General features: G+C 43.5%; 1 protein-coding gene across 2 annotated transcripts in view; it reads left to right on the forward strand.

Moving 5' to 3' along the window:
• znf438 (zinc finger protein 438) overlaps positions 1-23823 on the forward strand; it is a 54245-nt gene that overhangs the window by 17268 nt on the left and 13154 nt on the right. Inside the window, exons 2-3 of one of the 2 annotated variants that reach the window (XM_084938794.1) lie at positions 10345-10429; positions 13898-13988. The gene's annotated coding sequence lies outside the window, so the exon portion shown is untranslated. The remainder of the gene's footprint in view (positions 1-10344; positions 10430-13897; positions 13989-23823) is intronic. The other variant, XM_084938795.1, reaches the window with a different exon arrangement.

The raw sequence follows: 23823 nt of genomic DNA on the forward strand, positions 1-23823 counted from the left end.
CTTTACTTTTTTCTTGCACCATCAGCAAGTCTGTGATTCCAAGAAAAATATCTTGAGATCTACTGAATACTGTGAATGTACTGTAGGTGTATAAGCAGTTAGCAGTTAGAATAATTGGGCAAGCAACTGAAAAAAATGGCTAATTTAATAATAATACCCAATAATTACTGGTGATGGCATTATTAATGAGAGGCTTTGATGAGAGTACAGCCATTTTTCACTATGTTCTGACATTTTATGGACACAACAAATGACTGATTCATCTTTAAAAGTAATCAATAATGTTGCTGCTTTGGGCAGATTTCTAGTCTGACCATTATTAGAAATCGCAGCTTGTCAACTGTGAAAATCAAACAAGACAGTGATTGCTTGAAAAACACATTTCTGCTCATAAAGGCATTTAGCTTTCCTCATCCTCACTTTAAGCCCGTAAGTCTCAAACTGTGGGTCAACAAAAATTCAGATTGGATGGTTTTTTAGTATTAATAATTCATAAAAATTGGAAAGTGGGGCATGTCAGAAAAAGTTAGAGACCTATTGCTACCAGCCACTAGCAGCTATATTTCTAGTGATTGTTTGCAGCTTACAAAAGGTTTAAAAGAACAAGTGGGTGGAGCTATATAGTAGAGGTGGGAATCACCATACATCCCACGATACGATATTATCACAATACTTAACGCACGATACGATATTATTGCAATTGTTTAAAATATTTTGCAATATTCAGATTCTGTACATAAAGGTAAACTTTATTAATATTCATTTTATCTAATATCAAAGTCTCACACTCAGTCTTTCTCTCATTTCAGTCAGTTTTATTGTTGACAAACTTGAACGGTTTGTATTACAGTCTAGTCCAACTTAACTGAATGCAACCATCTGGTACAATTATAGCTATTCTGAACTATGCAATTTATGAAAACTATGCAGCCCATTCAGAAACTGAAGAATTTGAAAGTAAATTAAAACAAAATATAATTTTACATTAAATAAAAAAGTTTTAAACTTAATTAAAATAAAACATGTCTTAAATTAAAATTAGTAAACTGTCATGTTTATTGCTGCCAAAAAACAAGTTAAACACATTTGGACAGCGAAGGAATGTCAGGATTCTTGCTCAGAAAAAGGAGCTGATCAACATGATCTGAAGTCAGAGCATGTTCCAGTCCACAAAAACTTTTTTTGTAACAAAATATCGATTTCTGCTGTCCCTGTATCGATACATTATTAGCAAACAAAATATCACGATACTACACAGTATCGATTTTTTCCCCCACCCCTACTATATAGCATGGGTACGTCTGCTTGAGGTGCCCGTCCATGAGATCTTTAATTCCCAGTAGAGCTTCGATTGCAATCTGAGGGAGTCCAAATCATTAGTGCCTGTAAGCCCAGATCCAGGTGATGAACACCAGAAGGGATCTGTCAGGCTGAAGGAGGGGTCTTATTGGACTTGGTTAGCCTGTGGGACCCTAGAGGTAGCTGACAGATGCTGGGAGAGGTACCAGGTCAGATACCGGAAGGTCCACTCCCCTGGGATTAGTTTAAGACCATGGATCAACACTTTTGTCAGCCTCAAAATGATTCTTGCAAATTGTCAGAGGGGGAATCAGTGCTCTACTTATACACGATACAGTGGGAATGCTGTTGACCTCAACTGATGATACGGTCAAGTGATGGAAGGAACACTTTAAGGATCTCCTCAATCCCACTGTCATGCTTTCCATAATGAAAACAGAGTCTGGGGGTGAGGCCACTGATATAGTTAATAGGGTTGTCACGATACTAGAATTTCAAAGTTGATACGGAGACCCAAGAAAATACTCTATACAGCTGGGAGGATTTTGACCGAGTTTAAAAAAAAATTTACGTGTTGATTTTCAACTTATTTTCCCAATTATAAGTTAAATTTAACCAAAAAAATTCTCGCTATCATGTATTTCCTGAGTTCCTATGGGCACTCGGTCTTGTTTGATGCCACTTGTGGGTCAGAGGGCAGTGCAGGAATAGGTCTCTTACTGCAGGTTTTATTGGATGATAAATGCTCTCTGCTCAGGGCACAAAGCAAACCTCTATTTCCTGAGCTGTCTTGTACAATTTGTGCTGAGCTCAGTGTAGTGCCAGAACATTTCCACTTATGTTTCACCTCGGTCTACACAAGTATACTGTGCTGAAGGATACACCAGGTCAAACCAGTGATGGGGAAGTTGAAGCAGAGCCTATGTTGAGCTTTTTTTTTAATTTTTCCAGTGCTTTTCTTGTATTATGTTTGAGCCCCTCATCAGCCTTGTGATCACTGATGTAGGCAGCAGAGATCTGGCTAAGAAGGCACAAGTGAAACTTTTCAGGTCCTTAAAAAGTCCTTCTGTGAAATGGCTTCATTTAGATCGGCGGAAATGAAGTTTACACTTTCAGGTAACAGTATGAATTTGCCACCAAACCTAAATCACTTCCTCTTCTCCTTCCTCTCGGTCTGGAAGGGGTTACTCTCCATGTTTCCTGTCTTAATTCCCAGAGCTCCGGCTACGTTCTGATTGCTTTCTTGATGTTAAACATTCCCAGGCTCTTATAACCCTCTAGCTTGCCTCCTCCATCCAAGAGCCGTCCCAGGTGAACGAGTGGGCGAACGTCCTGTTTTTAAGGATAAAATCTCCCCCTTTTTTTCTTCTTTTTTTTTTTTCTTCACTCGGGGTTGGAGATACTAGAGGGGACTGGCGGAGCAGGGAGCTGTGCGATGGGAAAGAATTCTTTCCCTGCATACCGTTTAGCTGCTGTAAGGCTGTGGGAAAGCATGTTTTCCCAACCATGCTTCATTTGAGGCAGCTTGTTACGAAATAAGTCCAAAAGGTTTCGATTGTACAGCTCATAGAGTCGACTGGTATTTTCTGAACATCACGGTTAACATGTGCTTCTCTTTTAAACTTCATCTCTTTATTCTTCCTTACGCGATTCCTTCCCACTCCCTTTCCCCTGGAGACACCTGATCGACGGCTGAGTTATGTTATCTGGCCTGAGTCAGCGCGGCCTTCGCATCAGTCATAAAACAAAACGGGATCCAGATTGCGCTAACATGCCTGCGTAGAGGCTGCAGTGTAGATGTGACCCAGGAGCAACACCGGGCCAAGCTGGACTATATTTAGCTCGGCGATGCTCCGGCTAATTGCCCTCCCAGGCCTAATCATTTCCAGGCTCTGCAGCTCACAAATGACTGGAGGGGAGGCCAAACACCCACTAACCTCATGTTAAAGGGATGTCAACATCAATGGGGGATGTCGGAGCGCTCCGCAGACAAGACAGATTAGCACAATATTCTTCCTTCTCATGCGCTATTAAGATGTTCTCTAAGCGGATTGGATTGAAGAGTCCAGCATTACTGTCTGCTGCAGTGTATTAATTGAATCTGTTTTCCTGCCTCTGTATCAGTAATGTAACGACTCTTGGCAGCATCCTCTGAAAGCGACACTGCGAGCCCGTCTTCATTTCATCCTCGCTATTGAGGCCCGCTAAATCCCTCCGCTGCTGCCTCCTACAGCCAGCTTAGCTGCTTCCCCAAATGAGGAATGCGCCGGTGCCCCCGCCCCGCTTGCCTCTCCTCTGCTGCGATGTGGCGTTGGTGGAAAAGTTTACTTTTCTGCGATTTGTTCTCACCCCCAGCCCTCTCCCCCCCTGCGCGAGTTTCCGTCCTTGTCGAGTTGCGCTGCTTCCTGTGCGGTTCCTGTCCCAGAGACGTGCCCCGTGTTTCACCCGGGCACATGATGGCCTGGGTCAGGGGGGTGAGGGCTCTGTGCTGAGGGAGTGGGAAGATGACACAGTTTGGGTTGCCTCTCAGCCTGGTAATCGGCTCTAAGCTTCCTTCCTGGTCCAATTCCCAACGGCATGCTGGGAGATGGTGGTTTTCCAAGGCTGTCTCCATTATGCACACCTGGAGGTAGACCAGGTAGTGTGCCAGTAATGAAAATGTCACATAATTCAGTGAGCTGTTGATGGAAAGGAGAGGTGACAAAGTCACTGGCAGCACAGGAGTTGGATGCTGTGACCTCGCTGAGCAACTCTGGGATTTTAGAGTGTATATTTCACAGTGATGGTGGTCATCCTCACAGTTTTACAGCTACAACAATGCAAATCATATGACGCTTATAGTGCCTCAGTGTCTTATCTAAGGTGGCCTTATTTATTTTCTGAAATACACTGTTACAGTGGTGAATTCAGAGTTTTAGACAGCTTCTCTATTCTTATCTCTGCCAAGGAGGTTTTTTTGGTAGTTTTTGCTGACATTCTATTCGCAAACAAGTAGCTGGAAAAGTTTCAGATATACTGTGATCAAATTTTGTAGAGGTGTAGAGTGGGGTCATGTTAACAATCCGGTAAAGTCAGGCTTACAATCCACCAAGGCCTTGAAGGGCAACTCAATGATTTGTTGGTTGAAAATGGACTAAAAGCCTAGAAACGTGATTCTTACATGTGCCCTTACATATAGAAAGCCCTGTATAAGAATGCTAAACCTAAAATTGTGTCCTAGACACACAGGGACAAGACCTAAAACAGCTGGTTTCATACAGTGGATGAACTAAGGCCCAGCATGAGATAAATATTAATTAGTTTGAACTGTCGTGCAAAGCTGCTCTTTTAAAGACCAAGAGTAAAATTAGTGAGCATGACTTGCTAAAAGTGAGACTTTCTTTGTTGTTGCCGTGCAGTTTAGTTTTATTATATTGTCTCCTGGATGCTGTCACAGCATCCTGGCAGCGCAGGACTATCATCACCTTCGATGAAAGATTTTGGCACGGGAGTCGTCATTGTCCTCCTCCTTATTTTCATCTGCAATAAGAGGTGAACCGCACACGTTCGGTTATGCCATCTTTAGTATTTCATCTGCCTCTAAATCAAACACACTCACTTCCCTCTGTAGGAGGCGAACACTGAAATGAGCAGCATGAAATCTGTAAACAAAGCGGCTCACGCCAAAGAGATTTAATGTAGTGATAGTGACAGCTCTGCTAGGATTATCTGGCTGGATGATATTTTTGAAAAACAAAATACTGAGTGTGGATTAACCAAGCTTTCAATGCTATTTGTTCCCCACAAAGTCAAACCCACAGAAAGTAAAATGATGGAATATTTCCTTAAATCAAAAAGCAGCCGTGTAATACTTTTCAGGTGACTGCAGCAACGGCGTTGTTAGAATAAAACAACACAACTGTTTTAGTTTTCCATTTAGGCAGAACAGGGAGAAATCCGAGCTTGGCGCCTCAATGAAAGCTCATATGTGGTCGACTGTAGGCTGGTCTGTCCGAGGTGAGCTCAGAGACAGAAGCAGCGAAGGATGGAGAGCGAGCGAGCGAGCGAGTGAACTGAGTTTGTCAGCTTTTTAAACCTTGAAATTGATTCTTCTTCTGGGTTCTTTTATTCTAATGACAGGCTAATCCCCCTCTGCTGTTTCCTTCTGTTATAAATAGAGCCTCTTATTTCCCTGCTCCGCCGTGCGCCGCTTCTGAAAATTAGCACTCATGATGAGTCTGCGCTCTCAGCAATCAATTTGCCACAGTAAGTCCTTCCAAAAAGGTTACCTGTGGCAACTGAGCCCCAGTCACGTTAACTTTGAATTTGCCGCTCCTGCCAATTTTGATTCAGCTAATTAAATAAATGGCTCCGTCTGGAGAGTCAGCTGAATGAAATGTCAAAATATTGATGTCGAACGCTGACGTGATTTCAGGGTGCTTGTCATAAGGAGAGGAGGAGCGTGGCTGGTAGAGGGGGGCTGTCAGCCTCAGGGCTACTGTAATCATATTAGTAGAGATCTGCTTATTTATGAGGCTGTAAGTTATTCTTGCTCAGCGTGGGCTATCCATCACAGTTTGGTTGTCTTATTCTGGCCTGCTACAGTCACACAGCTAAGAAGTGTAATAGCAGAGTATGTGATTATCAGATGGAGCTCTGTTATCTAGTCACTCACATCATGACGCTGGGGTAAACTGCTCAGAGTTAGCCCACCAGGCCTCTTTCTGGCCGAGTCAAGGAATGTTTCTTTTTCTCTGCTCACGTTTCCTCCGCCTGCTTCCTTCTGACTTCACCACTCACCTGCCGCCTCCTGCTCCCGCTAACAGGCGCAGAATGCCTAAAATTAAATACTTCATGCTTCATACAGTGTGTCTGACCATGTCTAAAGGCAAAAGTGTTTATAGCTGTTCTAAATGTCCAAAGTTGAAAGTGGTGCAGAGAGCATGCCATCATCCTCCAGGCAGCATCCCACTGCCTCCTAAGTCTCTTTCCAAGAGCTCCTGTCTTTTTATGTGCTTGATGCAGTGAGTCACAGAGATGGAAATAAAGGAGCCGGTGTGCTCTTCAAAAAACAGAAGGCTGTGGGCAGGTCGGACGGCATCTGAACCTTCCTTTCTCCACACCTCTTGCTACGTGGTGTCCGAACATTTCTGCAGCTTTCTGCAGCACTCTCAGCTCGCAGCACTGCACATGGCTGTTCAGTTTTCATGTTTACAACCACGGGCATCACCACAAGTGGCTTCCGTGCGAAGCCGTGTGAAAACGTGTGTCATTATCCCCACAGTTACACAATTATCCCGTATCGCCTCTCCACGACAGCCGCAATGCCACCCCACATTCGAGTGCCACCATTTGAGAAAAAAAGGTGCAAAATGTTTCCGTCTGACGGCCAGAGGCACGTCATATAAACTAGTTGTTTTCAAGCACACTTTGAGCCTGAGGGTTCACACTCGTATGCAGCTGTTGGTGGAGTAGCAAAGAGCAGTATAGTGCACACAGTGCCATCCAGATCCTACTGTGCTTGCCAATCAAATACATAAAGTTTATATTTAATTGAAAAGGTTTATGAAATGAAATACTTGGTATGCAGTGAGTCTACATATAGCATTAACTGCCCACAAAAAAAGAAGCTAATTATGATAGAGTAAATTCTTCTCGTATATTATTGGATAGAAGTTTACAACCTTTAAACTCATGGCTCTGTCACTGCAATTTAAATCTTTTTCAGACATCCCCAGTTTTTATCAGGATGACCCTGCAGGAAACATACCCGTCACAGGACTTCCATAACATGTTGGCGCTATAAACTGGCTCTTTGGGTGACTGTTTCTGTTATTTATTTTCATTTTGTGTTTGTTTTAAGGCACAAGCAGGGGAAAAACCTGTGAGCACAGTCTAGGATCTGAATTTAAATTATAAACTATATATTTCAGTTATTCAGTTGTAACCAGGTATGCTTTATTTCATACACATCATCTAATGAAGACCAAGAGCTTCCTGTGGACGTTTCAGAATCTATATAGTCTAATTTGTGATAAATGAGATTTGCAGATGATTATTTTCTTTATTTTTTTCTGTCACATTTGACAAGACGCACGCATTTGCCGCTTTTGATAACTGGGACCCCCTGCTGATAATAACTTTTCTATTCTACTATGAACTACATCCAGTGGATCTGGAAAGGAAATGCAAATTCACAGCACCTTATTGAGCACATTTGGGTGTTTGTGTTGGCGACTCGGGCAGGTCTGTGGTGAGTCTGGCACGCTGTGGGGTCTCTGGGTTGCTCTGATAGCGCGTGTTCCTTTGAGGCCCCAGCATGCTGCGGATAACGACACCGGCCTCATCCAGAGTCTGATCTCAGGCCAGCTCGGAAGGAGCCAATATTTCAGGCTGCCAGGACCCGAGCATAATAAAGATACACCCACGGTTGATTGGTTGAGCACTTGATCAGACGTGTAACATGGGTTTAGATAGCTGATAGTGCCGGTCCTCACTGCTCTGGTTCTTCGCTGGCACACGACGGCGCCGCCTGGATGCACCTTCAGAGGATGAGCCCACCCTTCTCGTCTCTCCTTGATCTCCTCTCGCTGTGCCTCTCTGTTCTTTCTGTGCCGCTCTTTCCCCCCCGAAACAGTCTTTCTTCTCAGCCTTCTCCCCTCCCAGTCTCTCATCAGATCCACAGGGCCAGATTTTTATCGCTTTTCTGCGAGTCCTGCGAGGGGAACCTTGAGGGTCTCAGTGGGATCAATTTAAAAGGGAAGCACTTGTCTCTCCTCCTCTCCTTGGCCCTCTCGGCTGATTGGGTCCGCTCGCCAGGAACTTGCAGGCTTTTGATCTCAACCACCCCCGTCATCACCCCCACCGCTGCTCAAAGTTTTTGTCAGAGCTTGGCTCTATGGGAGAGGGGAAAAAAATTTTTGTTCTACTTTCTGAGAAATGCTGGCCCCATCCTCTTTCTCTGCACCTGTGAGAGACTGAGTAACATTTTGTAAACCCACGGGGTGGTACTAACAATCTATGGTTTGACTGACTTCTCTTTGAAGATGTGAGAGTGATCCATCTCTTCAGGTGGAGGTACACCTAAGTCCTCGAGCAGCTCGCTCAAACAACCTGTGAGAAGTTGCTGGGAGCTGCGATGCATTATTCACAGGGTGTTACAAAGAGAAGGGTACAAGGCGATGCCCGCGAGTGATCCCATGCTGAGCTGCACTGAAGTCGCTCCCCTCTTTGTAGGACATGAAGGAACATTGACCCCACAGCATGGGGACTACCTTAGATTACAATAAACATCCAGGGAGTGCTGTGTCTAGGGTTTTTGATAAAAGGGAATTACTTTATTAGAGCTTGGGTCTTACTTTTAGAATTTCTTATTGTTTTTCTCAAATTTTATTTGATTCAGTTAATGGTGGTGGAGCAAGAAGCAGAAACGTCAGGTTTGGTTACTATACCACTTGTCACAGGATAGGTTCTAATTAAGATTTCGATTTGATCAATTCCAGATACGGCTTTTTCAGTCCTTTAAGGAAACGTTCTCTGATTCCCAGTTGAAAGTAAAAAACTGTATCCAAAAAGCTCGTTCCAAAACCTGTAATAAAGGCCAGTGTCAGTTATATTAACAGAAATAATGCTCAGATATGTGACAGCAATAATGAAATGTAGTATCATTGTGATGTGGTGCTGTTACAGCTGGGTTTTTGTAGTCCTCCATATGATTATGTAAGTTTGTTGTGTAATGTAAGTGGTTTGCTGAGAGAAGGGCAGCGTGAACTCTCGGTGTGTTTTTTGGATAGAAGCCAGGCCTCGTCACCCTCCTCCTCATCCACCTCCTCCTCTGTCTCCTGCCAGGTCACCGAGGGTCAAACCAGAGTTTTTCTTGTCCTACCTCGCTGACCTCTCTCTCCTCTTGGGAAACCTCCAGTTACATCTCAGGATTAAAATTCCTGGTAAATTTAGCCAAACCAGGCCACAAGCCTCTTTTGCATGTTTGTTTTTCCAGGCCGTATCGCATGAGCGTCACCTTATTCCTCGCCAAACTGAGCTGAGTTTCTCAGCGGCTGAGAAGAAGGGCCCGAAAGTTCGAAGCAACGTGGTTTGTGAGCGTATCTCACTGTTCAGCGCCCCTTCTTTCCAGGGCTCTTGGGTCCCTGGGTGATGACATCATCGGCGTACTTGTGCACTAATTGAGGTTTAATGCTAGAGTAAAGCGAGTAGGGCTGTAATTTTCCCGCCCTGGCCTGGAATAGAGACGAAAGCTTGTCATGTGGTCGGGGCTAATTCAGGCTGCAGTGCTGCAGCTGCGGGACACCTCACACTTTTGTCCTCCTCTTTCTGCCTAGAGATTAGAAAAATATGGAAAGTAATATGACGGGCTTGGCAATGCCCAGGTTTAGACATACAGCAGAGCTCATATGAGGAGGCACCGCCTCATAGGTAGGTGCATTTAGGTGTAGTTGAGTTGGGGCACACTCATGTCTAAAAATTGGACTTTTAAATCAAAGTTAAGGTAGTAGGTTTTCCACAACTTTTTAAAATTAGGCTGGGAAGAAACACTGCATCGATGAACTACAGTCACCCCTAATGATAAACAACACAACACCGCATGTGTTATACAGGCTGTCATTACAATCGTATGTACACAAAGCCTAGGTGTAATGGTGTTCATCCTCCCATCTAGGCAAACACAAATACACATGCACGCCGACACAAACACAGAACTCAACCTGCTCTTTATCCTATCTGCCATATCAGGGGCTGTATAAACATCAAGTCTGTTTGAAGTAGAAGGCCTTAATCAAGTGTAATCACCGGCATCACTTGCTGGTTACTGGGCTGCGAGGGGACGGGCAGAGAAGGAGGGCAAGACCTGCATAGAGACCTGAAAGCAGCAGGATAGACCAGAGCCGGTGTAATGATCCATATGACAGCAACAGATAACTGCTAACACCAAAACAACTATTATGTAAATCTCTTTGCTTTTACGTATTAAGCTTCTAAGCTGTAATGTCTGTGGACATAAATGAGAAATGTTTAAATCTTGACTTGTGCTGCTTTTCTTTCCTCTAGGTGGCGCACGTTGGTGGCATGTATAGAACTGGTTGGATAATCCCCCCCTTCTGCAACCTGCAAATTTAAGCGTGCAAGAAAATTTGTAAGTTCCAAAAGACTTTGATCACGTAGAGCAAACCACTCCTTAACATATTGTTTCATGGGTGACAGCGGTTGATTTCACAGTAAGAAGCTTCTGCATTTTTATTTCAAGGAACAGTTGTTCAAACTTATTGCATATTTGAACTGGAACTTCAACACAACACAGAGTTTGACATTGAAATTTCTTCTATTTCTAAATGATCGCAACATTTTTCACCTTCTCACCAAGGTTCTTGTCGATGGCTCGTACCTCTGTCCGGCCTCGTGCAGGTCTACAGTCCTGTCATGTCCTTTGTCAGCTCTTTGGTCTTGCCCATGGTGGCTAGAATGGAAGAATTTTTTTCTGTGGACAGGTGTGGTTTATACCCAAAGTTCAGATCAGATCTATTTGTAAGTGGTTGATTGGTTGATTGACTGTATAGACTAAGAACCTTCATAGTGTAGTGGTTTATACATTTGTCTAATGAGCAAGAAATCCACGCTTCAATTCCCGATGCTACTCCTCGAGGGGCGGTGACCCCCATCAGAGATCAGTCGCTGCTGAAGTAGCTCTACTAAAGCATGTGGACTGGAACAAGCAAGAGACCGACCCACTAACCTACCCACCTGCTGAACAACAGTCACCACAGTAGGCTGTATACCCGGACAGACAAAGAGTTTATTGCATGATTTTGTCGGTATTGCCATTTATATCAGACAAGAAAGGTAAAGAAGAGATGGGAGGAACCACGCTGTGAGGGTTGTGTAGTAGGTCCATCATGACCAACACCCAGCTGATCCAAGCAGAGTCGGGCAGAGTGTAAATGAGTAATCTGTGACTTGTTGTGACAAGATTATTTTTAAACTGCAGCGTCATTTTATCTTAATTTCAAGATTAGTCGAAATGTGAAGATTACAGTTGTCGTCTGCTGAACGTGGTCCTAATACTCCTCCACAGACTATTTAGATTTTAAAACAACTTTGTTTAACTTCTTGTCTCCCTGATAAGGGAGCAAAAGCATCTCGTTTTCATTCAGTCATCCAAACACTCGAGTGAGAACTTCTCCACGATAAATCAGAAATGATGCACAGCAGTGCACCAACACTTCAACAGAAGCTTTTTGGCATGCGGAAGCTGAGCGGTGTATGGAGCACTTTTCTCAAGTGAGAATGGAAATAAGCAGTAGATGTCATTGCACATAGCATATCGGTGCCTCTGTAATGTACAGTGGCCCCGAGGTGCGATTTAGAAATGAAAGAATGTTTTGTGATTAACTCTCGGCACAGGCACGCACGCATACACACACTGATTCCATTGTACCAGTCGGGTCTAACTGGCCTACGCCTGCGCCAAAGCCTGTTAACTCCAATCCAGAGCGTAGAGGCTGGTAATGAGCACTGTCAGAGCTGACATAACAACCTCCCGCTCTGGGCCTGAACGCTGGAGTCAGAGAGAGAGTGAGAGAGTGAGTGTGTCGGTCTGCGCCGGGCTGATCCTGATTCAGCTGCAGACTGACGGTCAGAACTCACCAGTCTAGTGTAATGTGTGCTAATAAAAACCCCCGTCTCCTTTAAATTCTGACTTTCTTTTCTACAAACTGTGACACATGGTGTGAGGTTAGACTTAAATGGCGTTAAAACTCAGACTTAAAGTATGAAAGACTTTACTTTTAATTCCCCCATACCTGGAAAGAATTACACTCTGCTTTGAAGCTTATTACTTAAGCTTTTAGACCACCTAATCAGAAGGAATTAACTGTTCTTTGAGTGCAGCTGACTTTGAGTTGAAAATAAAGGGTCAGTGTGATATTTATATTCTAAAATATATATGAAGAAAATGCTAAAGATGCTTATTGTGCGCTTTACTCCAGCTTGCATAAACGTTTTCTCAGACGTGCCATGAGTGCACTCTTGAGATATGAGGTGTTCTGTACTGTCGCGTATTTGTCCTCAAGGTTAGCATCCCGGCTCATTAGAATCAGCTTGTTTAGAGCGGATGACTCGCTGTGTTGTCTGATTCGAGTTGAGGCAGCAAGAAAACAAATGCAGCCCTCACGTTCCAGCATCGCGTGTCCCGGCCTCCTATTTCTCAATAATTTATCCAGACAACTAGAATGATTATTATATGAATATGCACTAAAAATTCCATTCTTGTGCTCTTTCTCTCCAAGTTTGTGCATGTCAGTGTGTAGAGAGTGCGCGCGTGCGAGCGAACACGGAGCTGTGTGTATGCAGCACTTTTCCGCCTGAAACAAAGGAGGTGTCAGAGCGAATTAGCCCCCCTACAACTGAACGCCCAGAGAGCTTAGAGATGCACCACAGGTTCTGCTGAGTCGCACATGAGCCGCGGTGTCTGCTCCCCTCCTCCTCCTTTTGCCCCACCCCTGCCCCATTCCCCCCCTCCGACTCCTGAGTTGCTCTAACAAGGTTGTTGGAGGAGGATAAGGCGTGTTAAATGAATAATTTACACAGAAGAGCGCTCCTTATTTATTTAATACGGCTGGATCTGACTGAGTGGGCAGCCTGCGTCCCCAACTGCTGAGACACTGTTGGCTAAACGAGCCCTCGCTCAGCTTAATGGAGGGTCAAAGCGACAGGCGTTTAGAGTGAGCGAGGGGTTGCAAGAGAGAATTTGTTGATATAGTGTGTGTGTGTGTGTGTGCGCGCAAACTTCTGAAACAGGTCATGCAGAGCCATGCTAGGGTGTAAACCTTGTCACTCCTGTACAGTCTGTTATCACACCAGTTTGCTCTTTAAATTTCTGATCAGCTACCTCAACATTTCTCCAGGTGATTAATGGAATACATTTATGCTTTTTCAACATTAAATTAAATCAATGGGATTTTAAATATTTCATGTATTTTTTTTTAGTAGTTAAAATAAGTTAAAGTAATTAAAATAATTGCAATTTATAGATTAATTTTACTCAAGGTATTCTCACTAATTATTTTTATTGTCTCTAGATATAATAACTTTTTTTTTTTTTTTTTTTTTTACACCATAATCACAGATTAGAAACAAGAAGGGTGATTGTTGTGTTTGTTTTAATGCTAATTAAAATATTTTAAAGCTAAGACAGTTTCAACCCTGCTAGTTAGCAGGGTACTGGTACTACAGCAAAACTGAATTAGCTGTCTGCTAAGATGGGTTCTTTATTTTTGATGCAGAGTAATAATACAGTTTCGACCTTGCTAGTTAGCTTGCCAGTTAGCATATTCTGAACTACTGTGTTATTAGGTGGGGTAATTATTATTATTAATTGTTGATTGGCTTATTTTTCTCATTTTATTTTATTTTTTAAAAATAATTCTTTAAACTTTATTCTTTATTTCCTGTTATTTTTATTATTTTTATCCCACATTATAATTTTGATCCCTTTGGGACTCCATAATCCACCACATCTGTGTCAGCGTTTACCAAAATTTTGTGATTGCTTTGACTTTGACTATTTGGGAAAAAAATGAGTGAAAGGGTTGATGTGTCTTCACAGGAGGAGTGCGGAGACTGGGGGGGAGGGGACCACAACCTGGGCACCAACCAGAAAGTGAGCAGCTGAAAAGGAAGGAAAGATCATCCAATCGGTAAACACCTCAAGTCTACGTCAGTTGTTTTAAGATAAACTTTATTGACCCCATGCAGAGACATTGAAGTGCTACACCAGCACACAGCAAAACATTGTACCTGCTGCTTTCAGCCGATGAATTAAAAACACTAAGAAGTTAAGGAAAGTTAGAATTAAAAATTGGACTAGAGAATGAAATTATGTGATGGCTGTAGAGAGCAGGGTTTACTGTCATTATGTTAGGATTTTAAAACATTTTAGAGATATCAGAAAATGTCAGTCATGTTCCATAATTAAAGATCGGCTCTCATTCTAGTAGCAGAGATGGATTAATCAGGGTATGGCAAAAATCCCTGAAAGACCTGGGTAGCTCTGGGTTTCCTCCTCCTCATCTTCCTGTGGACAGAGACGGTCTCACTCAGCAGAAGCATCACAGCACCACAGTTCTTGTGTGTGTGTGTATGTGTGTGTGTCCATCCCAGGGGAATGAAATCCCCCAGCTCACACTGACCTCATTATAAAAATAGCTCGTCCATCCAGCCATCACATATCCCACATTTCCCCTCTCTTCCTCGGCCTCTTAGATACGTGGCAGTCCTCCCTACCTTCCTCTTTCTCATCTCTTCATCAGTGTTTGAGGTGGACTTAACGTGAGATTAAAAGCTTATGCAAGTCCGTGTAACGCCAAGGTTTCCTTCCCCTGTCATTAGTGATGTGTCCCTAATCCAGGGATGTCTTTTAATCATGCAACATCTCAGAGCAACATTAAAGATTGCGTATTACATAATCAGTTAACGCTGCTTCTTGGTAGGGTAGAGATTCCAAGCTGTTTTGACGTTTTTCCACAGACTTCCTGTCTTTTCTTTTACCTGGTCCACCGCCTGCTCTGCCAGAAGAGAGGAATCCCTCCCACTGGAGTGAGCAGCGTCTGGTTAATTTAACAGCAGCATCAGTGATTATTACAGTCCGAGTTCGCCTTTGATCCTGCCAGACAGCATTTGTCTTAGTTGGGTTTTATAATCCAACAGAGACTCCTTAGCAGATGCTCGATTTATGGACTGTGAACAAAGACTGAGATAGACAGACAATTTCTGAAGACATCATACATGGAGATAAAGGCGATTTGACCATTCCTGCTGAGGTTTAGTAAAGCTCACAGTTAAACACGGTCACCAGTGGGAGATGTTTGTTCGAGCACAGCACTGTCAGCCACTGAGCCACTCTGCTGGAGCAGCTTAGGCTACTGCAGGAATAATAATTAGAGTGCAAATGATTACAAATCACTTTGTTCTACAGTTTGTTATTTTTTTTTAGAAACAGAGTTATAGTGTACTTAAACATTGCAAAATTACTGTTTCTCAGGAAACTAATTTCTGGTGCATTTAACACTTAAAGAGTGTGTGTAATAAAGAAATCAAACAGTTTAACAAACTTAGGAAATATGAACCTTATCTAGTAAGTCTTTTGTCACAAAGTCTGTCACTTTGAATCTGAATGCTAAGCTTTAAAACACACAATCATAGGTCGAAGAATGAAATCTGAGCTGATGTTCGAGCGCAGTAGCTTTTTGCAGACAGAAAGATCTTCTTTTCTCCTCGTGGATCTCTGGCTGCTTTGAGTTTCGAGTAGTGTTGATTAAATAATGATTTTCCTTTTGAATTTTTAAAAACGCCTCATTCTGAGTATTTTGAAATCATTTCAGGTTTCAGTTTTACATTAACTGTACGCCCATACATTCACGCTTTCTACACGCACACACACATTATCCACACAGCCTGAGTACAGAGGAGGAAATGGTTTATCTCAGAGGCTTTAAAAAAAATGCAAAACCTCGACAAGTTCATGAAATGTCCATAAGAAAGTATAAAAACATTTTTATATCCCAGTTTTTTTATTCCATGCTATCAGAAATTCTGGAATAGTGTCTCCACAGAACATGATCCATAATGTTCTTGCAGGGGAGGGTGCTGCTGCCGATGATTGTGATTGATTAAGCAAACACGCTGTCATTTCATAACAAAAGCACCCACAGCAAACACAAAGCCCAGTGTCTGGCACAAGCGCTGATAGCACACAAACAATTATCACATGCAGCGGAGCAATCTGAAAAATGACTGTGTGGGTTGCTGTATGCAGTTGTGTGCCAACATAACAAGCATTAGGCTGATTAGAATTCCGACATCAAACTTCCTATAGAATAAAGTTACCTCAGTTTTTTCCCCCTGCCTGTGTAGAAATGGACTGCAAAGGCTGCTTTGGCTTCTCAGTCTGTTGGACATCAAATCTTGGGCACCTCCGTCACAATTGCTGTTAGCAAAATCATGAACCTTTCTGTAAGAAGGAGCTTTCAGTGGGAGTAAAGCTACTGACCAGAACTCAGATTCACCCATTGATCTGTCTCACCTTGGATTAGACGGTTTCATACAAAACAATAGTCACAAGTCAGCAATGCACATACTGTGTTTTAAAGGTCACTTAGAGATTTATTTAAGATCAGGTCCCTTTTATAAATGGTTCCATTTGGTTTCTGTTATATGCTAGTAGTTACTGTACGTAAAATAATATAATAGAAGTTTAAATTTTAAAGGATGCAGGTCAATTTGTTAGCTTTAATGTGGATAAAAAAATGAATTATCAGCCGAACAAAGAGGATAAACTGGAATTATTAGCATAAAGTGTGTTTGGCTAGCTAAAAGTATAAATGGTTACATTTGCCAGCTAAGCATCAAATAGTGGACCTGGCTAACAAGATGAATGGATGAATTGTTACAACTTCTGGTTGCAAATGATGCAAAGGTGTGCCGCGAATGGTCCCTACAGACAAAGATTACCTGTTATATGTAGCAGTAACTAAAAGGCAGTTTCTTTATTTATTCCTAATTTGTAACTGTAAATGGAAAGCGGACAGTAGGCTGGATCCAGTTTATAATGAGCACATTTGAAAGTCACAGTTGTTGTTAGTAACAGCGTTCCTGAGCCCATGTGACGTGTTTGTTGAATCCCAAAGGTTGGGATGCAATGTTTTAAGTGATGAATGAGGTACATTCATCACTTGTGTGAGTGTACTTGTTTGCGTTTACCTCTCCTTTGTAACATTACCTTCTTACCTACACATCCTGCAGCTTACCCCCCCCTCCCCCCGACCAGAAAGACAATTCAACGTTAAATATGGAAAAGCTGCCTCACATTGACCTGTTTTTGTTTTAACTGTTGGATTCATCTGCATTTCTTTTGATCTCACACTGGGTCTCTAGGAGCAGGCGTCATTAAGAAGGTTTACACAACATTTTTTCTTCCTCTCAACATGGCCAAAGCTCCAGTATGTGAACCCTTCTCTGGCAGTGCCCTTTACTCCCCTGCAAGCCCCTTAAAGTCCTCTGCTTTGCTACGCTCCCTTTGCTTCAGTGCTTCAGTTGGGTTGAAAGCCAAAACCATTCTTGTCTGTCCTTCACCGCTAATCTGACGTGTTCGTGTGTTGTGTTGCCCTTGGGGTGGGTTACCTCCACCTCCACCCCCTCCATCTCATCTCTTCTCCTCCCCACCTTGCTATTTATCCATCTCTGGGCTCTTCGCGTCCCTGAACCTGCTCTAATTAGCATCCCACACAACACTGTTTATTTACTCAGGTACTGGCAGAAGGGGAGGGAGGTGCGAATGAAAGGGAGAGTTGGAAAAAGGAAGGATGAGGCAGAGAAAGCTGGGAAGTGAGGGAGGGAAAGAGAGGGCTAGGAAACAGGAAGAGAGGGAGAAATGATTCAGAGAATCAAAGAGCTCTGAGACTCTCTCATACCGGATGCATGGAGTAATGATGGTTAGAGAGACGTGATGCAGAAAGTCAAAAGTGAGAGACAGAAATCTTTCCCGCCTCTCCACGCCTCCTCTCTGCCATTTCCAGTGTTTCATCTGAGATGCAGAGTGCCTAAAATTAGCAAGCTGGCAGCTTCCTTCCTTCCTCCCTTCCAGGGCCCCATTAAAGTTCTCCCATTGCGTCGAGTGATCATTAAGGTGGGTCTGGGAGTGCAGGTGTTTTCTTAGTACCCCAGTCAAGGCTGCAGTGGCATCACTTTTCTTCATCGGGGCCAGCGTGAGCAAAAACTCTGTGCAGTCTTCATTTGCAGGAGTGTTTGAGCTTTCTCCTTGTGAGTTATGAACATCACTCAGTCTGTCAGCAAGGATGGAGGAGCATATTAATAAACAATGGACAAAGGATCAGCAGAGAATAGATAGAACTGGACAGGCCTTGTTGTTTGAACATCTATGTGTTTGACAATCAGGCGGTTGTACAAATCTTGCACTCAGTGTCTTGTTCTTTGGTCATGTTACCCTACCCCTTAATGCTCTGTGTCGTGCACCGTTATCCATCCGCCAGTGAATATCTGTGAGATGTCAGGGCTCAGATTGCTGCTTAAATTGACTGGATTGTACATAATCTCACAAGATGGGTAGTCTTTCCTTTTAAAAAGAATTAGATAAAAAAAAGAAAGCTCAAAGTTCAAAGCCTTCATGCTTTAACAAGTCTTTGCAGTCTGCCAGGCACTGGGTATGATTGTGGTGTTGCGAGGTCACCAGGTGAAGGTTAAAGGATTTGACACCCACTTCGCTGGACGTCTGTTTTTGCTTGTGCCCGATTCACTGTAAACCTACTTGACTGTGCAGCTTAGCGATTTTGAAATTTCGAACACTGCGGCCTCAGTTGCACCAGTTCCAGCTGGCTCTTTGTTGCATGACTAAAGCCGCTTTCACGCTACATCCCTGAACTTTTATTGGACTTACCCAACAGAGGTGCATGTGGCAACACAAATGTTCCACTGGACACTAAACAGTCTTTAACCGGCCGTCTCCTTAGTACAAAGACTAGAGAGAATAGTTCATCTTTGTGCACACTTACCTGAGGATGCATTCAATGTATAGAGGTTTTTTTAAGCACTTTTCAAATCTTTTTTTCTTGAATGTTGCAGGTCAATTTTCTGGTGTCACAGAACAACAGTTTATCTAATTTCTATTTCAAACTAGACGACTCAGAGTAAGCAAAAGAGAGATCTGATGCCACAGCAGCCACCTAGGCGACCTTCTAGTACAGGGTGGGCCATTTATATGGATACACCGTAATAACATGGGAATGGTTGGTAATATTAAAGTCCTGTTTGTGGCACATTAGTATATGTGAGGGGGCAAACTCCTCAAGATGGGTGGTGACCATGGTGGCCATTTAGAAGTCGGCCATCTTGGATACAACTTTTGTTTTTTCAATAGGAAGAGGGCCATGTGACACATCAAACTTATTGGTAATGTCACAAGAAAAACAATGGTGTGCTTGGTTTCAACATAACTTTATTCTTTCATGAGTTATTTACAAGTTTCTGACCACTTATAAAATGTGTTCAATGTGCTGCCCATTGTGTTGGATTGTCAATGCAACCCTCTCCTCCCACTCTTCACACACTGATAGCAAAACCGCAGGAGAAATGCCAGCACAGGCATCCAGTATCCGTAGTTTCAGGACTACTTGCACATCTTGTATCTTCACACCATAGACAATTGCCTTCAGATGACCCCAAAGATAAAAGTCTAAGGGGGTCAGATTGGGAGACCTTGGGGGCCATTTAACTGGCCCACGACGACCAATCCACTTTCCAGGAAACTGTTCATCTAGGAATGCTCGGACCTGGCACCCATAATGTGGTGGTGCACCATCTTGCTGGAAAAACTCAGGGAATGTGCCAGCTTCAGTGCATAAAGAGGGAAACACATCATCATGTAGCAATTTCAAATATCCAGTGGCCTTGAGGTTTCCATTGATGAAGAATGGACCCACTATCATTGTACCCCATATACCACACCAAACCATCACTTTTGTTGTTCCAACAGTCTTGGAGGGATCCATCCAATGTGGGTTAGTGTCAGACCAATAGCGGTGGTTTTGTTTGTTAACTTCACCATTCACATACAAGTTTGCCTCATCACTGAACAAAATCTTCTGCGTGAACTGAGGGTCCTGTTCCAATTTTTGTTTTGCCCATTCTGCAAATTCTGTACGCTGATCTGGGTCATCCTCGTTGAGATGCTGCAGTAGCTGGAGTTTGTAAGGGTGCCATTTGTGAGTAGCTAATATCCGCTGAAGGGATGTTCAACTAATGCCACTCTCCAGTGACATGCGGCGAGTGGCGCTGTGGGCTCTTGCTGAATGAAGCTAGGACAGCCACTGATGTTTTTTCATTAGTGACAGTTTTCTTGCGTTCACATTTTGGCAAATCCAACACTGAACCAGTTTCACGAAACTTAGCAAGCAGTTTGCTAACTGTAGCATGGGAGATGGGTGGTCTCGTAGGGTGTCTTGCATTGAAATCTGCTGCAATGACCCGGTTACTGCGTTCACCAGATATCAACACAATTTCGATCCGCTCCTCACGTGTTAACCTCTTCGACATGTCAATGGCTGTGAACACAGAGAAACTTGTAAATAACTCATGAAAGAATAAAGTTACATTGAAACCAAGCACACCATTGTTTTTCTTGTGACATTACCAATAAGTTTGATGTGTCACATGGCCCTCTTCCTATTGGAAAAACAAAAGTTGTATCCAAGATGGCCGACTTCTAAATGGCCACCATGGTCACCACCCATCTTGAGGAGTTTGCCCCCTCACATATACTAATGTGCCACAAACAGGACTTTAATATCACCAACCATTCCCATGTTATTACGGTGTATCCATATAAATGGCCCACCCTGTATACTTGTTGGAGATTGGTGTCCACAGTGGGGCTTGCCAAATCCTGGTTTGCTTCCTTACTGGTGAAGGCAGCTTCTGCTGTTGTACATCTACGAGTATCAATACTTTTATGTGTTTAACCTACTGTACCTGTGCCTACTACCAGGTAAACAAAGCTAAGAGATCTCGTCAATGCCGGTTCTTCTTTGTGGATGTCAGTGCAAATAGTGCAGTTATGTACAGTCTTGGATGGCAGTTTCTTAACTAAAATGGTCCCAAGTGGCTGTCCTGTAACACGTCTTGTCATCTCTGACAGCTCTCATCCCTCTCTTCTTTCCTTTTCTCCTCCAGCTCCCCTCTGCTTTTCCACCACTGTTTAGTGCTGTTTGACCTGCTCAGAAGGGCCCAAATGTCACAGCAGAGGGAAAGGTCAGGTAAAGGTTTTAGTGCTGAGCAAAGTCTGGATGGCTAACACAGCGCTGGATGCCCGAGGGCGTCGAGGCGGGGGAGGAGGGCCACGTTAACACTTCCGACCTTGAATACACACACACCTACCTCTACACAATTACATGCACTTTGACACACTGCTGTCACCTCGCATCCGTGTCGACGTCACTCAGCTCAGAGCCGGGAGCCACATCAGCTGCGTGCACGTGGCCGCGTCTGTTTATGTGTGCTCGTACGCTCATTTGGGTCATCTGCAAGCACGGATGATTGAGGACACTATGGCTTCCCGGGGAATGACGCATGGCCTCGCTGTGGACATCGGGTCACAGGTCGCTGGCTGTCGGGGGTTTACAGGATCCTGCTTTTAAAGGGCAGGACCTCCATTTTTTTACTGACCACTTTGGAATCCTTTGAATAGAAAATTATTTGGATTCATATAAAAAGGACGAGTGCGTACACTTCCTTATTTTGCAAGTGAATGAAAGCAAAACACCCAGAGTCTGAGTTCAGTGTGTTCTGTACGGTGAATGGCAGATCAGTGGTGGGATTTCTTTATTGATTAATCTACATCCACATGCAGGGCAGAGCAGCCGGATCCTAATTGGAATGGATTTCTCTCTTGCATTGATTTGCTCAGGTGACAGTGGATGACATATGTGTGTGTGCGTGCGCTGAATACCATATGGTGTTCTGATGTTCTGTCTTACAACACCTTTCGCTGTTTGTTGTCCGGTGAAGAGGTGAAAAGGAGCAGCTGGATGTTGGCAGCGTGTGCGCCTCTTCTTTGGCTCTCTCATTCAGCAGCACTCTGAGATAAAGCAAGAACACTGACTTCATTACCCCATGACTGCTTTCATGCTTTCACCCACACACACATGCATATACAAGCTGGTGCGCAAAAATGAGTAGTTAGCATGCATGCAGGCAGAAGCAATGGAGCACAGATAACTTTACACAGGAGGGAATGATGTCATTTCCTCTTGGATGCATTTTTTTTTTTTTTTTTTTTTATGTTTTTGCATCTTAACAAAGGCAAGAAAGGTTTATCTTTTTAACTAACTCTCTCACATTTACTTATCCCACACATAATGTGTGTGTGTGTGCGTGCAAGAGAGAGGGGGCTGCTGAGAGATGGCCGCTGGACATGGCTTCTCACAGCCGACTGGCCCCGACCCCCCATGATCTACTCTCTTATCTAGTCCAGATCCTGGCCTTTCATCTGGGCTAAAACCTGGGGGAGCTTGGCCTCTGCTGTTTTTTAAGTCTTCTCTCTCTCTCTCACTCACACTCTCACACACACACACACACACACACACACACACACGCAGTCTCATTCCAGACCCCCTCCATCTCCAGACTCTATCTGTGAGTCCCAGATGAGCATTGCTCTCACCTACAAGAAGAGATAACAAACCTCACACTCCTCTGCTCTCCTTTCCCCAAAATACTTCAGATTTGATTTCTTCAAAACTCACTGTGAGGGGAAAAAAAAAAGAAATTACCTCCCCTTTCTCCCTTCCTTATTGTCTGCTTCGTTTTCATGTGAGAATTGTTTTTTTTTAATGTTTTTTTTTCTTTTTTCTAGATGTGGTTGTTGTTATGTTTGGGTCCTTGCCACCGCCTTCATAGATAGGAAGCAAAATGCTGCACTCTGCAGTTTTAAACAGTAGTTGTTTGGCTAAAAGCGAGACAAAGCAGAATCACAGAACGCATCGGGGATGCTCCCCAAACACGGTGCTCTTCATGTTTTGACACTGAACAAAGTGGCGCTTTCAGCTCTCACTAAATTGCATTACTGCCTAACAATAGGTGGGTTGTTTTGGCTGGTCGGCCAGTCGGTCTTGGCTGGACCAGATCTTCATGTGACCAACGTTCAGCTTTGAGAGCGTGAGCTGACGTTTTTGTGTGTGTGAGTAAAGCGTCTGCAGTTCATACCATGTCATTCCATTCCAGGTGGATGCCTGGCCCGTCCCCACTCTGCCCTGCTGCTCACCCCTGACCTGTTTCCAGCATAAACACCAGATCCTCACCTCTCACCCCTCTGGCTTTACCTGATAATCTGTCTCTGTGGAGCAACCCCCCTCTTTCTCACACACACACTATCGTTTTTCTTCTTTCTTCCTTAGTTTCTTACATTCTCTCCAGAAACCAGATTTCTGCATCACCCTAGCAGTGACCTCTGACCCCAGTCAGATCGGAGCAGTTGGCGTTTTGAATCCAGCAGCAGTTTGAGTAGCATCAGTGACCTGCTTGCACATTTGTCTCTTAGCTTTGTTGTGTTATGCCCCCTCGAGTCAAAGCTGCGTAACAGTTAAAGTGAATGGGGTTCGCATTCGAAGACATTTTTCTTTACGGGAGCATGTCGGCCATCAGTGTGTGGATGAGTTATTTCGGAAAGTGTTCACAGGCCCTTCACGTTTTATGAATTAAATGCACTTCTTGCTTATTTTTCTGCACACAAAAAAATCACATTTACAAAGCAAAGACTTCTTTGTAATTACTGTGAATTTTATTTAATGAGCAATCTTTGTCACGGCACACTAATCTGAGCTTTACTGAGGTGAGTCTGGTTTACATTGATGCTAGCTTAGATCACATGATTAGCAGGCGAACATGGCGCAAAGGTGAAATGGAGCGACCGATCCAAAGCCCTCTGCTGTTCATCTTCTCCGACTTTCCTGTCCACTCTCCACT

Source organism: Perissodus microlepis, chromosome 9 (assembly GCF_051167445.1).
Source record: "Perissodus microlepis isolate ML-2025 ecotype Zambia chromosome 9, ASM5116744v1, whole genome shotgun sequence".
In the NCBI taxonomy this organism is placed as follows: domain Eukaryota; kingdom Metazoa; phylum Chordata; class Actinopteri; order Cichliformes; family Cichlidae; genus Perissodus; species Perissodus microlepis.